Source organism: Malaclemys terrapin, chromosome 11, assembly GCF_027887155.1.
Source record: "Malaclemys terrapin pileata isolate rMalTer1 chromosome 11, rMalTer1.hap1, whole genome shotgun sequence".
In the NCBI taxonomy this organism is placed as follows: domain Eukaryota; kingdom Metazoa; phylum Chordata; order Testudines; family Emydidae; genus Malaclemys; species Malaclemys terrapin.
In genome coordinates this window covers 12,419,885-12,435,881 of record NC_071515.1, presented here as the reverse complement: position 1 = coordinate 12,435,881, position 15,997 = coordinate 12,419,885, and the positions used below count along the sequence as shown (strand labels likewise).

The following is a 15,997-nucleotide window of genomic DNA, read 5'->3' as shown; positions in this document are numbered from 1 at the left end:
TTGAACAAATCTAAATAGCCTGAAGTAACACTGTGTGTTAGTTAAGGTCCTGATCATCAGATGTATCAAATTATAGAACAGTGGAATAATTAATTCCCCTTCTGTCACTCCCTCCTCCTCCACAAACAGCTAGGAGCTGTTGTGCATGACCATTTGAACAAACAAACGGACATTAAAAAGAAGAATGGCTCTTCGTGTTATGCTGGGAGTTAATGAAGTGATGATTAATAAGTATGTTGAAGTCAGCACTTCAGTTGCCAAGCATCAAACCATTTATCCCACAATAAATTCCAAAACATTATAGATGGAGGACAGACTCTGTTAGGCCAAATTGCCCATCACCAGACCTGGCTTAATGGGAGATGGGGTCTCCTGCAGACATAGCCCGTGCCAGGTCCGTCTCTAGGCACCAGCAAAGCAAGCACATGCTTGAGGCGGCACATTTCCGGGGGCGGCATTCCGGTTGTGGGCCGGGCTGGGCTGCGTGTCGCGCAGCAGCAGGGCGGGCAGGGCCAGCAGCCAGAGCGCGGGCAGCGAGAGCGGCGCGGGGGTGCACGGGCCAGGAGCGCGGCAGCGAGCGCACGATGGCCAGGGAGCGCTCGAAGCTGAGGCAGTCCAGGCAGAAGGCGGAGGCGAACATGTTGAGCAGCACCAGGTAGCTGCTGAGCTTGGACAGCGCCAAGCCGAAGGGCCAGTGGAAGCACAGCGCCGTGTAGGCGGCCCACAGCGGCAGGGTCACCGCGAAGGCCAGGTCAGCCAGCCCCCGGTTACTGATGTAGGTGTCGGCGGAGCGGCGCTTGGCCCGTGGCCCCGCCACACGGTGAACATCACCAACCCGTTGCCTGACAGCCCCAGCACGAAGACCAGCATGTAGAGCATGGGCAGCAGCGAGAAGGAAACCTCCCAGTCTGCTCTTGTTCGCCTCCCCATAGTAATAGTAGGGCTCGCCGCCCAGTGGGTCCACAGCTGCGTCCTCTATGGCCCCGCACTGCACCCCGCCGCCGCCTATAAAGGGAGCTCCCGCCACTGCCCCCACCCCCTGCGGTGCGCCCGGAGACCCACCCCCAGCTGCTGCTCTGCCTGGCCAGGTTCCTGCCCTCTGCCCCAGGCGCACCCCAATCCAGAATCCCAGCCCCTGACCCAGGCACATCACTTCTCCCCCTCCTTCCAGAGTACCCTCACCCCCTGCCTCCCAGCACAGAGCGAAGCTTCAAGAGAGACAGAAAGGGAACAAGGGGGGCTCCTGTTTGCTTGGGTTGGGGGGCAAGTGGAATCGCTCCAGACTCCACACCAGGGGAGCCAAAAAAAAAAAAACCCATTGCAAAGTGCAAACCTGTAAAAGCCACACACAAAAAAAAGCAGGGGGGCAGCCAAATTTTTTTTTGCTTGAGGTGGAAAAAAACCTAGAGCCAGCCCTGGCCAGTGCCCTTATGCCCTTTATAAGATCATGATAACCAGGTTCAATTTAGGTCCTGCTTCTATTGAGGAGAAGGAAACTGGAGGAAGAGCTGGGTGAAATTTTTTGGATGACACTTTTGGTAAAAAATGCATTTTTGACAACACCAAAATGTTTTGCACATTCGTGTCAGTTTCACTAAATCATTCGTGTTGATGGAAAAACTTCCATAGGAGACTAAACAGTTTGTGCTGACATTCTTTTTTAAACAAAATGTTTTAATTTTTCAGTTTGAAACCATTTTTCTTTTGAAACTTCCTTTGAATATATTTAAAAAAACTTAAAAACATAAAAAACCCACTGAATTGAAATGTTTTGTTTCAGGCAAGATAAAATCTTTTGTTTGACTCAAAACATTTCTTTTTTGAAATTTGAGTTGCTGAACATTCTTTTAAAATGGTTTTTGGCTCAACCCAAAACAATTTTTAGTATTATTATTTTTCAGAATTGCCAGAGAATGAAAAAAATCTATTAGTCACACAGCTCTGACTGGGGGACTCCCAAGGGCGCTGGATTTGCAAGTGCTCTGGACTTGCTCTGTCTTTGCCTCTTAGAATGCCAGATTGTTTTCTATATCATATCCTTGTGCTTCAGTGCTTTGTCCAGTTTGGATCTACCACTTCCCTTGGGAGATGATTCTCGCTGCTACTAGACTGCAGGGAAATTTTACTGATATTTAGAATAAATATCCATAAACTCAATTTTATCCAATTCCTCCTAGTTAAACATTGTCATGCAATAGCTGTAGCAATGAACTGTGGGAAATCACTGAGAGAAGAAAAGATAGAAAGAAGTCAGGAGTCTGTTATCTCTTTGTATCTTTGTGTATTTTCACCCCGCCAGAAATACTATTTTTACTTAAAAAGCCCATAAAGAGTAAATTAATTAGAGTTGTGGTATAAAATTCAGTTGCTAGCTAAGCAAGCAGGCAATCCTCCTAAAGATCCAGTTTTATATATCAGAGAGTTGCTCTCTATCTCAGACACCCACAGCCCTAATTATCTGAGCACCTTTTAATCTTTAATGTATACTGCTTATGCCTGTATGGTAGGGAAGTACTATTATTCCCGTTTCACTAATGAAGAATTGAGATCCAGAGGGACTAGTCCAAGATCACACAGAAAGCCCGTGGTAGGGACTTTAGTCTAGACTCATTCCCTAACCACTACCATTCTTCTGCTCTTGCTGCCTGGGTGTATTCTGGTCTAACCAGACCCAAAGACTAACTCTAACCCTAACTTGAGTGATGTACCTAGCACTGGAGACCAGTTTGAAATACGCTTGGTTCCCTTCCATCTTTCCTGTCAGATTTGTTTGTTTGTTTGTTTCTTTGCCCATAATTTTCCCCAGATCTTTTTCTTGGGTTGGGGGTGGGGGTGTTAACCATTAAAAACAATTTCTCACCCTATCCTCCCTTCACAAACACCTACTACCTGAAAATACACAAACCAAGACACACACCAACTATGTTAAAATAACATTATCGAGGTTGCAGAGTCAAGGCCTCAAGCCTGTGCAATCTTAATTTGGCCCCCTTGTGCATCTGCATTATAATACAGTAGCTAATGTTTTAACAGAACTTTTTGGTATATAATTTCCTAGCTTTTAAAAAAAGCAAATTGAAAAAAACAAATGCCATCAGGTGACAACAGAATGGCACTCTGTGACAGAATACTAATTGCTAGCCGGTGATCAGTACTTTGATCATTTTGGCACCCGTTAGTGTTGGGAATGCAATTATCTAACCAGGTTGGTAGGCTGGGGGAGTTAAGAATTAATTAACCTGCCAGCTGAAGATTTCCTTCTTGTGTCTTTTTTTTTTTTTTTTTTAAATCAGGTAGTGCAGGATCAAAGGGAGAGGAGGCCAAACTGATGGAGATATTTAATCCTCCCAAGCTCTGGCCAAAGGGCTGAAGATGTAGGGCAGCGGTTCTCAAACTTCATTGCACCACGACCCCCTTCTGACAACAAAATTACTACAGGACCCCAGGAGGGGGGACCGAAGCCTGAGCCTGCCCAAGCCCTGCCAACCCCAGGTGTGGGGGGGCCAAAGCTGAAGCCCAAGAGCATCAGCCCTGTGCAGGGGGCCTGTAATCTCAGGACTGAAGCCCTCAGGCTTGGGCTTTGGCCCCGAGCCCCAGCAAGTCTAAGCCAGCCCTGGTGACCCCATTAAAACAGGATCACGACCCACTTTGGGGTCCTGACCCACAGTCTGAGAACAGCTGGTGTAGGGGATACTGTAAACAATATGCCGCATGGGACGTGTAAAGGTGTTAGCGGAGGGAATGTAAACAAACTACGCCATGTTGCTAGCTCATCAATGGAGTCTGAGCCGGTTTCTGTAATACCAGAGAGCAGGAGCAGCGTGCTGTCCTGTTACATGTCATCAGCAGGATTAGAACCTATAGACCCACCAAACAGACCTCTGCAACTTGAGCTAACGGAGTAATTGAGAGCAATAGTAGGTGGTCATCCTCTGTGTGGACCAGCCCCAGGTGGGGAGGGAACACTTTGCCAGCGAGTTTCATAGCTATTTGCTGATGGCAGAGGATGGTGAGACTTGGGACTCTTGGGTTCCATTCCATGGTGTGGAGGGAAGGGCAGCATGCTCTAGTGAGCACAGACTCTTCTGTCCATTCTCCCCATATATGACCCCTTCTGCCCCTTTCTTTTCCCCAGCCCTCGCTCCTTGTCCCAGTCTGCACTCCTCAGGCTGTTCATCCCAGGACCAGCCTGCCTTGCTAACCTAAATTCTAAACTCTTGGGGTTGGAGTTGCCTCTTCCTATGTGTTTGCAAAGTGCTTAGAGCAATGGAGGGGGTCTGATCTTGGCTGTGCCTTGTAGGCATTTCTGTGTTATCAGTAATAATAATAATAAATGACTAACATATCCTCTCAGTATTTTTTACAAGCTGTATCTGTTTAGCTCTTTCAGTACTTCCTCATAAATCAATTAATCCATCACCTTAATTATTCTAATGCTCTTCCCTGTATGTACTCATTTTTCTAGATCCCTTTGGTTTGATGGTGCCCAAAACCATATGTACTTGCCTTTGCATGGTGTCATCAGTACAAAGGTTTTTGTCTTGGCCTCTGTGATACTTTGAATATATGTTACCCAAAATCATCTGAGCTGTTCTCTTTGCTGCCTGTCACTTTATAAACACCCTCTCATTTGTTGCTGTCCATCTTCATTCCTGCTTTCAGAGCTTCTCCTTTCCATTGAATATCTGTGTTCTGGATTATTTTCCCCCCAGATGCTTTCCTAGGTTGAATCTCATTTCAGTCTTTCCTGCTCATATTTCTAATCTCTCAGTGCAACATGGACGTTTCCTGCATGTTTCAAAGGAATTTGATCACATTTGCATCTGGATGTGCTATTTACTCCTTTTCCCCAGAGAATTAATGAGGATGAGGATGTTAAATAAAACCAGCCACCAATGCTGATTGCTTTACTGCCTCACTGGCCAGCTCTGCATTTCAGCACAATGCAGTTTATTGTTAATCCTCCTCCTCCAGTTGTTTAGTCAGCTTCCAGCCCTTCTGAGGGTGCTCGTATCCACGCTACTTTGTAGGTTTCATAAAGCATTGTATCAAAGATTTCACTCATCTCCTCATATAGTAAATCTGTTGCCTTCTATGTGTCCCCTACTATTGTAATTCAGTCTATGAAGTGTAAGTGTGTGTGTGTGTGTGTGTGTGTGTGTGTGTGTGTGTGTGTGTAAAATATGAATGTGTGCCAGCACAGCCACCAACTTTCTGATTTCCCTGGGGGTGCTCTACCCCTATTCCACCCCAGGCTCCGCCCCCACTCCACCCCTTTCCCCCAAGGCCCCGCCCTCACTCCACCTCTTCCTGCCCCCGCCCCCACCTCTTCCCGCCCTGTTCTGCCCCCGCTCCTCCTCTTCTCCCCAGTGCCTCCTGCCTGCTGCTGAACAGCTGATCAGTGGTGGGTGGGAGGCCCTGGGGGGAGGGAGAGGAGATGATTGGCAGGGCCCATGGGTGTTTTTTTTCCACGGAGTCAGTGCCTATGTTTGTGACTAAAACCCATGCAGTTTCATGCTCATGGATCTATTTATCTCTGGAAGCAAAACGAGCCCTTATGGATACCAGATTCTCCTCACCACATAAGTCCCTTTGTGTTTGGTGGAGGCATCAGGAGACATAAACTGGCCTGTTAGGTCATGTCGTCATCTCATGTGGACCGGAACATATTGCAATATTTTCCAGGGCTTTGCCCAAACCACCTTACTATGACTCAGACATGGGCCACTTCCTTTGGGAAAGTGTTCCATAATTTAGCAGATCTCACAGTTAGGATTCTGCTTTGTATTCAGGCAACATTTGTTCATTTCATCACATTACTCCTGGTGACACATTCCATTTTATCACCCTCCACTTTGTATGATCCATCAGATATTTGTAAGGCAAGATATTAGAAAATGGGAGCTTGAAGTTCGGAGCCTAAATCCATGTTTAGGCACCTAGAAAAAGTGCCTACATTTTTAAAAGCACCAAGCTCCTTTGAAATCAGGCCATGTTTTTAGACTCCTAAACATGGATTTAAGTGGCAATGTCTCATTTTGAAAATCCTCACCATAGCATATGTCCGTAAAAGGAAACTTCTCAGCAGTCGTCACTGCATGTTTATGATATCTGTGCACTGTACCAGGTTCAATCAAGGCTGGAAAGTTTATTTCTCTGGACATCATCTTACTTTGGTTCTCCCTGTGTCAGGAATTAATGGATGTACTACAGTTTCTACTTCAGGTCAGCTTCCTTCCGCAGACAGCAACACTAGGACAACTTTCTAACAAGACTGTTCGTTTGTCCCCTTCTCTGTTTTCAGGCACATCATTTTAAATGTGCAAAAACCCAGAACACTTGCACAGGCAATTATTAGCACCTACAGATGTGCCTGCCAATGTTTCTGGTGCATCTGAGGTCACCAGTTGAAAATCAGCTCCAGGTTGGATTACTCATCTGCAGGTTGAATTGCAGACATATCTTCTATGTGGCACTGCCCTTGATGAGTTACAGAGGCATCAGCTGGGGCAGAATGTAGCCTCCTGCCTTTTGAGTGGAATGAGTCACCCATAACAGATAGTCAGTGCAGAGCACATGTGTTGTGTCTGGACGCAGCTCAACGTGCTAGGGCTCGTGGCTAAAACTCTACAAGATCCATGACTTACTTTTTAAGAAACTGCCTCTACCCTGTGATCATAGATCATAGAATCATAGAATATCAGGGTTGGAAGGGACCTCAAGAGGTCATCTAGTCCGACCCCCTGCTCAAAGCAGGACCAATTCCCAACTAAATCATCCCAGCCAGGGCTTTGTGAGTTCTATCGTGGTAGTTGAGGCCCGCGTCGGGGGATCTCTGGTGGAATTCAGCTTTCTGTTCACGTTTAATGGTCCCCAACTCTGGCACTGGCTTTGCACACTGGTCAGGACATGGTCATCTACAGATCATGTTCTAAGGCTTCTCTTCAACTGGGCTCTGAGTGACCATTTATGTTGTTGATACTTATAAGTGATACAGTCAATATGTCGCTGAAGGGGGACTCCTGTAATATTCCCAGCTCTGCCACTGACCTGCTGGATGACCATGGGCAAACCACTTCACCTCTGTGCCACTGTAAAATGGGAACAGTGATATTGACCTCTTTTGTAAAGGGCTCTGACATCTAGAGATGAAAAGAGCAACGCTGCTGTTGTACAGGGGAGGGCCATGGGAGAATACTTTTGGATCTTTATTAGATCTAATGTAATGATGATCATTGTAGTATGACTGGAAAGCACCTAGTAATTCTTTTCTCTTGGGTCCAAATCCTATTCCCATTACAGTCAGTGGGAGTTTTGCCATTGATTTCTGTGGAATCAAGATCTGGCACCCTGTGAATCCATATGTCATATTTCTTTTGGTTTCATTATGTTACCAGGAGCTTTTTCTGAGAAGAAAATGAGTGAGTTCTCCTTTGAATTAGTGCCTCTCCAAGGTTCCCTAGTAGCCAGAGAAAACACTGCATATCTACTTTAGTTTCCTTCAAAGTGCATGTTATACCCTTTAGCACTGAAAAAAAAGCTTTTCATATTTTAGCAGCAAAATAGCAAGCCAGCAGGGATATGAGGATGAGGTACACTATACATATTACATTGGATCTGAGGCACTAACTGTAAATGTATACAGTGACTTTTCCAGATTCCCCCTGAGAGATGTACCTTGGGCATAGAAAACTCTCCAAAGTTTACAATAACTTCTTCAATGATAGAAACTCAGAGCACACTTGCCTGTAGCAGGAAATGGAATCCATGCAGGGGTGAACGAATATTTAAAATATTCTCTTTTAGAAGGGATACCGTATTTTGGATCACTTTTTAATTTAAGTATGTTGGATTTTTGGATTGAAGGAAAAGCTTGCAGGGGGAGTGGAGGGGAAGAAAGGGAGAAGGAACAACAGCAATCTGCTAGGCACAATAGACTAAATCCATCTCTCTTGACATCAATGGAGTTACAGTGGGGATGGAATAGGGATTAATTTAGCCCAGTGGGTCAAAGTTTCCAAAGAGCCTCAACCCAGGCTTCAGTTTTGAACTTACAGTCTGGTGAGTAAATGTTTGGTAGACATGGGCTTGTTCTGAATCTGGGCTGAGATATTTTCCAGTGTTTGGGGCTGTTTAGATCTGGGGGTTTGGTTCAATCCATTTCGGTGCTCAGGGACCAGTTGCAAAATTCTCGTTCTAATCCCAACATCTTTAAAAGTTGTGGGGTTTTCAGACACAGTGGTAGTCCGTCTATCATATTTATTTAGGCAAAAAGCTTTGTGTGTGCAAAAGGGGGAGGTGGAAATCTACCCAAATTGTGCATGCAATTCCCATTTAAACTTGCAAAATCAGGCTTTTGAATGCATGCTTGTTCATGTGTATAATAGTGCAAGCCCAGCGTTGGAGGCCATTTTTGAAAACTTGACTCAGTACATACAGTAGAAGATCCCATTAGTATTTTGTCACCATTAGTATCTCATCACCATTTATTTTTGAGAAACAGTGACCGACCACTACGTGGTGTATATCAAATTACTATTGTCTCCTAGTATTTTAGCAACTTACTATACAGAGTAGCATTTCTAAATGACTGCCTCAGGCTACTCTATTCATTTCAGCCCTGATTCACCCAGACGCTAAAGCACAAGCTTAACTTTGAGTAGTCTCATGTATCGGTCCATGGGACAACTTGACTGCTTGATGTACAGCCTGGATCTGGATGACTTGCTGAATTGGAGGCCTGGCTAACCATGGACACAACAGATGACAACAAAGAAGGATTCCCTCTTGTACTAGCGCTGAAAGATCAATTTATTTTTTTACTCTGGCAATAAACAAGTATTCTGAGCATTCAGTAGTAATAACTATTTTTCCAACTTTCAGCTCAGGGAAATTCTTTCCAGCTGATGTTGCTTTTTAAGGCAAACCACAGGGTACAAGATCTTGACTCCAACCCAGCTTTTTCACTCAAGATACATTACAGCTGTTTCATTGGGTTAGATTTCAGAATGGGGTTTGAACTCATCACCCATCAGCGAGTGGTTGGTGAGTAACTTGTGAGTAAGTCTCATCGGATGTCTGTGCAAACAGGCGCATCCTCAGACTAGACTGAAACATCTACGAACTGATCCAAAGAATGCACAAGCTTCTGTGAAACAGTCTGAACAGAAACTCCAGGGATTGGCACAACGTAGAACACTGGATCCAAACCCAACACAAACTTTGGGGAAGCTTGATTCTAGATGCAGATTTGGAACTGTAGCCTGACTTCTTGCTTTGGGCCCAGCTCTGTAGGTGAAAAACACTTACAGGAAGTACAGGTCATGTCCATGAATGGAAAGGAATTTCATCATAGTGTGTCTCCTTGTTCTATAACATTTATTGGCCATACTTTATACAACGGTTCCATTTATAAGCAGTTTGCAAATTGTTAATAGATAACGGATCAATGTTTTAATAAATTCTTAGTTTCCAACAGGTCAGTAGGTTGCTTACCACCATTTATAGCACATAGTTCTCAGTTTGTGACATGCTTATACCATCTATTACTATTTATTAACCAGTTGTAAATGATCCAGTCCTATACAATGAGACCCATAGGTGTGTATAGTGCCGGGTAAGAAGATTAAAGACCAAGTTCTTTGCCTCACTGAGCCTACACTCCAAAAACCAGCTCCTACACACACCCAGGGCATGATTCAGCTCCCATTAACGCCTGCTCTTGGGAGTCAGGCCTTGCCTACGTTGGGATTGTAGCCGCACTAGAGTGCACACCTCACATGGCGATGGAGCTGGAACTTCATATTGGAGCTGGAACTTCCGTCCCATGGAAAACGTTGCATTTCTGAGACCTTTTTTTGGTTCCGAATTGGAATACAAAGCTGGACGTGTGAAATGTTTTGCAGGAGGGGCACTTTCAAAAAAATTCCATTTTGGAACAACCAAATAGGAACTTTTTGAAACTCTCCAGACCGAGCAGCCTGGAAACCCAGGAGCCCCTGCTCGATGGGCTGCGGGGGAGCCTGGAGAGACAGGTTCATGAGCTGGCAAGATACCGGGTGGGTCAGCCAGCATTCCTGCCTGATTTGTGTCAAAAGTTTGGAATTAACATGTTCCCATGGAACATTTCAGTTCCCTCAAAATGGTGCTTGGCAACAACTCTTCCCTGAGAAACGTTTGACGAGCTCTAACAAGCACAAACCACGTGTTGCAGAGGCACAGCACGTCTGCACTGGGAATGTGCAGGGGTGCAACCACCCGATAACCCCTAACCTGCACTGGATATCTGTGCAAATGAACATATTTGCCGTCCTCCCACTGACTTCAGTGGGAGCTGAATCGGGCCATAAGTACTGAGCCCACCCTTCCTGTTCAGGAAAATGCTTGGAGCAACTTAGCAAAGGTTGTGGTGGATTCTCCATCACTGGCAACTTTTAAATCAAGTGTGGATTTATTTTCTAAAAGATCTGCTCTAGGAATCATTTTGGGGCAGTTCTTTGGCCCATGTTCTAGAGGAAGTCAGACTAGATGATCACAGTGGTCCCTTCTGGCTTGGAATCTAGGAACACACGAGGAATACTTTCCTAGGCTAGGTCTACACTAGTGGGGGGGGGGTCGACCTAAGATACGCAACTTCAGCTACGCAAAAAGCGTAGCTGAAGTTATCTTAGGTCGATTTACCTGGCCGTGAGGACAGTGGCACGTCAACCGCTGCCGCTCCTCCATTGACTTCGCTTCCACCTCTTGCCGTGGTGGGAGTTCCGGAGTCAATGGCAGAGCGATCGGGGATCAATTTTGGCGCGTCTACAATAGACGCGATAAATCGATCCCTGATAGATTGATCACTACCCGCCCATCCGGCGGATAGTGTAGACGTGCCCGTAGTGCTTAGTACTGTAAGAAGCCAAGTTGTGCTACTAACCACTGCAGTCAATAAGAAGTTATGCAGGATCCGATCCCTAGTGAGATGAAAGGTGGGGTACAGAGGAAGAGGGATGATGGGACTGGATCTAGTGGCTGTGATGGGGGGAGCATCCCACGCAGGACTGAAAGGGGTTTAGGCAGCCAGGCAAGCCAATTAACTCCACAGGCTGCAACCTGGAGGAGTAGCCAGGGAGCAGGCTACTAATTGAGAGTGGGCTCAGCTGGGCAGGAACAGGCCGGGCCAATAGACAGCCTGGGAGCTGGCTGTTGCAAGGGCAGGGAAAAGCTGCAGGGAAGTGGGCTACAGTCACTCCCTGAGTGGAGGGAGTTGAAGGCTGGCAAACCCAGAGAGGGAAGAAGCCAGTAAGGTAGAGAAGCCCAGGGAAACTGCAGCCAGGAGCTTTAGGCCTTGGGTGCACGTTATAGGGTGCCTGGTCTGGAACCCAGCGTAGAGGCCGGCCTGGCTTCTCCAGCCACTGGGGAGTGGCACAGGGCATTGGAAACGCCAGCCAGACAAAAGGGTCTGGAAGGACATTGGATTTCCCGGAAGGGGAGGACTTTAGTGCCCTGGCCACAGGGCCAAGCCACGAAGAGGAAACTGCAAATCTGGGAGTGAGCGGGGCAGGAGAGTGAGATGAGACGGGGGAAGATACCACCGGAGAGAGAATGCAGGCTGGCAAAGCTAATCCCCAGGATTGCCAGCAGGAAGTGCTGTGAGTGTGAACCCCGTGATGGGGACTTACAAGGTGAATCTCCGCAGTCTTTCTAAGATTGACCCCGGGGAGCATGGCTGACTGGAGCTCTGGCACAGAAGCAAAGGGAGAAGTTTACTTGGGTGTCTTTCTGATCCGATACATTTTTCTTTTGTTTATAATGATTGTACCAGCACTGTGAGCTGGTAGGTGCTTATCACTGACTAAAAAATGGATGCAATAAAATATTAAAATAAAGCCTTGTCCCATGCTAAGAAAGGGTGGCTTTAAGATCAGTTCAGAGGCAGGGAACCTACTAGCTCCTTACTGAATACCCTGCTCTTGGAATAACTTTGGAAGGATGGGCTCATGAGCAAAGGGCAGAGTTTCTACATAAAAAAAACTGAATACAACATCAGAGCTACAACCCAGTGCAGCAGCTGAAGGAGAAGCAGGCACCTGCCTGGCTACATGCCATTCTCTTTAAAGGTGAAAGTCTAAACAACCTTCCCGACAGGAGTTTGCATATAGGAGTCCTTCCTTTCCATTCTCCACTTTCCTCCAAGGTTTCTCATTGTCAATCAGCATAGCTGTGCATCATGCCCTGCACATAAGGTGACCAGACAGCAAATGTGAAAAATCGGGACAGGGTGTGGGGGGTAATAGGAGCCTATATAAGAAGACCCCAAAATGGGGACTGTCCCTATAAAATCGGGACATCTGGTCACCCTAGCTGCACACATGCATTAGGGGCTAGTCTGCCCCAGCAGCAGCTGCAAATGACTTTTTAAATACTTCTGCCGTCTCTTACCTCCTTTGTAAGGAGACAGGAGGGATTCAGAACGGTCATATCGCATGTCATGTGCTCAAAGCATCATACAAGTGCCTCAGGATGGTGGCTAAGTCTGTATTGTGGGGGTAGAGAGGCAGGTGTGTTCTCCCAGAGGCATTATACTGGGGCAGGCAGCTTCTGGGAGCTCCCGATGAAAGGCGTGAGAGGACAGAGCACAGTAGTACCAGCAAGGAAAATCCCTGGGGTGTTGGCCCCATCTAGCAACTCCCCTGGGTGAGCCATAAGCCATCCTCGCAATACTCCTGTGAGGCAAATCTCCTCCCTCATTTTACAGACAGACAAAGGAAATCCTAGAGCTTCTGGCTGAGATTTTTGGCAAGTGGCCAAAAGAATTTGGACTCCCAATCCCTATGACAATTAATGGGAATTAGTTTGGAAATTGCAGCTTTTCTTCTCACTGCGACTAGCATAAATTGGGAGTCGCTCTACTGTAATGTGAGAGGAGAAGCAGGCCTGCTGGGAACAGAATTCCGTAGGCGTTTCCCTAGACCCCGGAATTGGCCGACTAGATTACATGCAGCTTCTCTAGGGCCGAATCTGCATTCAAACGAGTAAAGAAGGGACCGAGCTGCAAAGTTGGGATCTAGATTCAGATTCAGACTTCCCAAAAGTTTGGACCCATCTTTGAAAGAGGAGTTTAGCTTATTGCTGCTTTCCCCAGGGGGTTCTGGAAGCTGATAGACGGTAAAAGTCCTGGCCTAGGTTTTCAAACATGATTAGTGATTTTTTTTTTGCAGGGGGGGGAGGGGCGCAACTTGGGACTTCATTAGAAAGGGCCTGTTGTGGGTGGGTGGTTTTATCTTGTTTTTAAGAGGGTGGGTGCTTGGCACTTCCTAAAAATCAGGCACTTTTTAGATGTCTCAGTCACCTGAAATCACCATCTGCTTCTGAAAACCTTGTCAGGATCATGACCAGAGCAGGGACAGTCAGGCTAGTGGTCAGAGCCATGGGGATGAGCAGGCTTGGAGGTTAGAATGGAGCCAAGCCATAGTCTAGAATCAGGACCCCATGACACCTGGGATGTCATTGAGAGCCGAGCCAAGGGTCAGAGCCAGTGACTGGAAGCTGAAAGCCAGAGATGTGGTCGGGAGGTGGAGCTGGGGCTTAGAGCAAGGGGTGTCAAGGATGGAGAAAGGCAGGAGCTGGATCAGGAAGGAGGATCAGGCCCAGCTGCGTCATGGATGGCATTGAGCAGCCTGTGAGTTCTGTCTGCTGCTGGGTCAAGCGGTAGCTTAGTTCCACCAATCAGGCAGCCTCTGCCAAAATCAGCTGTGCCCAGTGTGTGGCTAGGAGAGTGACCCTGCAGCAGCTGGTTCCCTGACACCACGGCCCCTTCCTGAGCACCATGTGTGTAGGACTGTTTCACAGATGGGTGAAGATCATTGGAGACCATAGATTGGCCTGGACTCTATGCACAGACTGGTTGCAAACCCATGTTGCAGCTTCATGGGTAAATACATAGTTTTAGATCCTCAGCAGGTATAAACAGTCACAGATCCATGATGAAGCTTCACCAGTTTGGGCCAGATTCCCCCTAGTGCAAACTTCTGATTTCTTTTTTCATCACATTGTGACTTTTTTCTTGTGCTACAAGTCTGAGACATATAAGGATCTTCTTAAACTCTAGCCCCCGCCTGACAGTTCAAATTAACCTAGTGGTTTATACTTGGATTCTAAAAACACCACCAAGTAAATGAAATGTACATGTACTTTGTATGACACTCCTGTGATGGCTTGCAATAACAGCATGAGGTTCTACCAAAAAATGTAATGACCGCCAGTTACACTCAAAGTACAGATGCATTTCTTAAATTAAAATTTCTTCTCCATGAGCCATGTGGATGGAGCTTGGTCTTTACTTTTAAAAAAGAAAAAATATATCTGGCAATTGGTTCTTGTACTAAAGGGGAAATGGTCTATTTTGAGCCCAGCCCCATGATTTGGCTTTGTGCTAGGGAACTATGCAGTGGAACGGATATGATCATGTTCTTCAGGCACGGATATGGGGATGCATGCTCTGTAGGATCCATATATCTCCCTCACGCACCCTTTGTACAACAAGAGGGCCCTTCCCACCTTCAGCTGAGGGGGGTGGGAGGAAATAGGTGGCCATAAAAGTCATTTGTACCTTTGTTGGTGCACATGGAAGTGGGGTTGAGAGAGTGACCCTTTCACCCCATGCTCAGGTAGGTCATTACCACTGAATAGCTGTTCAGTGGCTTATATGAAATGAGTTCTTGGTCATAGATCAGCTTCTACTGGATGGATGACCTCAGTTTGTTACACTAATCTAAGTAGTCTCACTGTTACCTGGTGGTTCCCTCTGCCTTCCCCCGTTTGCAAGTTGTATCCACCCATTGTCTCTGGTGCTCTGTGGAATGGAGATGCTCTTTGTTATATGTGCACCCAGTAGAGCAGGCCAAAAATGTTTAAGCAAAACCCTTTTTGCTAAAAAATGGCTTTTTAGCAAAATGGAAGCTTACAAATTGGAATTTCCTCATGAATGTACATTGGGGGAGGGGAGGTTGTAGCAAAGAAGCAAAAATGTTTTTGGAAAACCCAAACCTAGCTTTTTTGGGCTTCTCAAACACTGAAAAAAAAATGGTTCTCAAACTTGGCAATTTCCTATAAAAATGAAATTTTGAGGATTTTTAAATTTCTCACAGACAATAAAGCTTTTCCAACCAGCTCTAGTATGCCCAGTGACTTGCACAATAGTGCTGATCTTGGCCTGAAAGTTTAACCTCTGCATGCTAACACAACACAACGAATAGCTCTCATGAAACCAGCCTGTTTTTGGCGGGCTTAACAGAGAGCATGACTGGCCCTGGAGACTGAACAGCCCTCTTATCCCTAGGAACGTTCCCCTTAGAGCAGGCCTGACTGGTAGCCCTCTCTGTGGGGACTTGCAGAGCAGGTAGAGGTTCCCGGGTTGTAATTGTTCCTCTATCCTGAGCCCTCTGTGCCTCTTACAAATCAGAGGCAGAGGGATGATCCACTTCAAACTGGAGTCATATGAAGTGGGGGGGAGGGTGTGGAAGAAACTTTTTCATTCTTTTGGAACACTTGGAGAGTTCCCATAGGAAAAAAAATGGCATAAGCAGCTTTATTTGCTGTACATGTGCTTCATATTGTGTGAAATCCTATCCAGTTCTTTTCAAGCAATATCTCGAGCCCTGCTTTAGAGACGGTTACATAACCTGACTTGGCATAGAGCCGGGACCCTCTTCCGTATTGCCCAATGCAGCTACCACAGACAATCCTACGCCTCCATCCCTACCCCTTCATTTTTTTCACACGGTAAACATGTTGGAAAAGCTGGGGGGTGGGGCGGGGAAGCAGGAGATAGTCGTTCTAGGATTCAGACCAAAGGCACTTCTTGGAAACAACATCCGCAGAGTTCAACGTTTTAATTACGAAGGATGGAAATGACCTGGAAACATCACAGGCTTTATCTGGAGGAGACCAATGGGGTTACAAGCCAGATCCTCAGCCCCAGTCATTTGTGCCACTCATGTAAAGCTGCCAT

At 46.3% G+C, this 15,997-nt stretch overlaps 1 pseudogene; it reads right to left on the bottom strand.

Moving 5' to 3' along the window:
• Nucleotides 1–352: 352 nt before the first annotated feature.
• Nucleotides 353–930, bottom strand: LOC128845223 (apelin receptor-like; annotated as a pseudogene).
• Nucleotides 931–15,997: the final 15,067 nt, after the last annotated feature.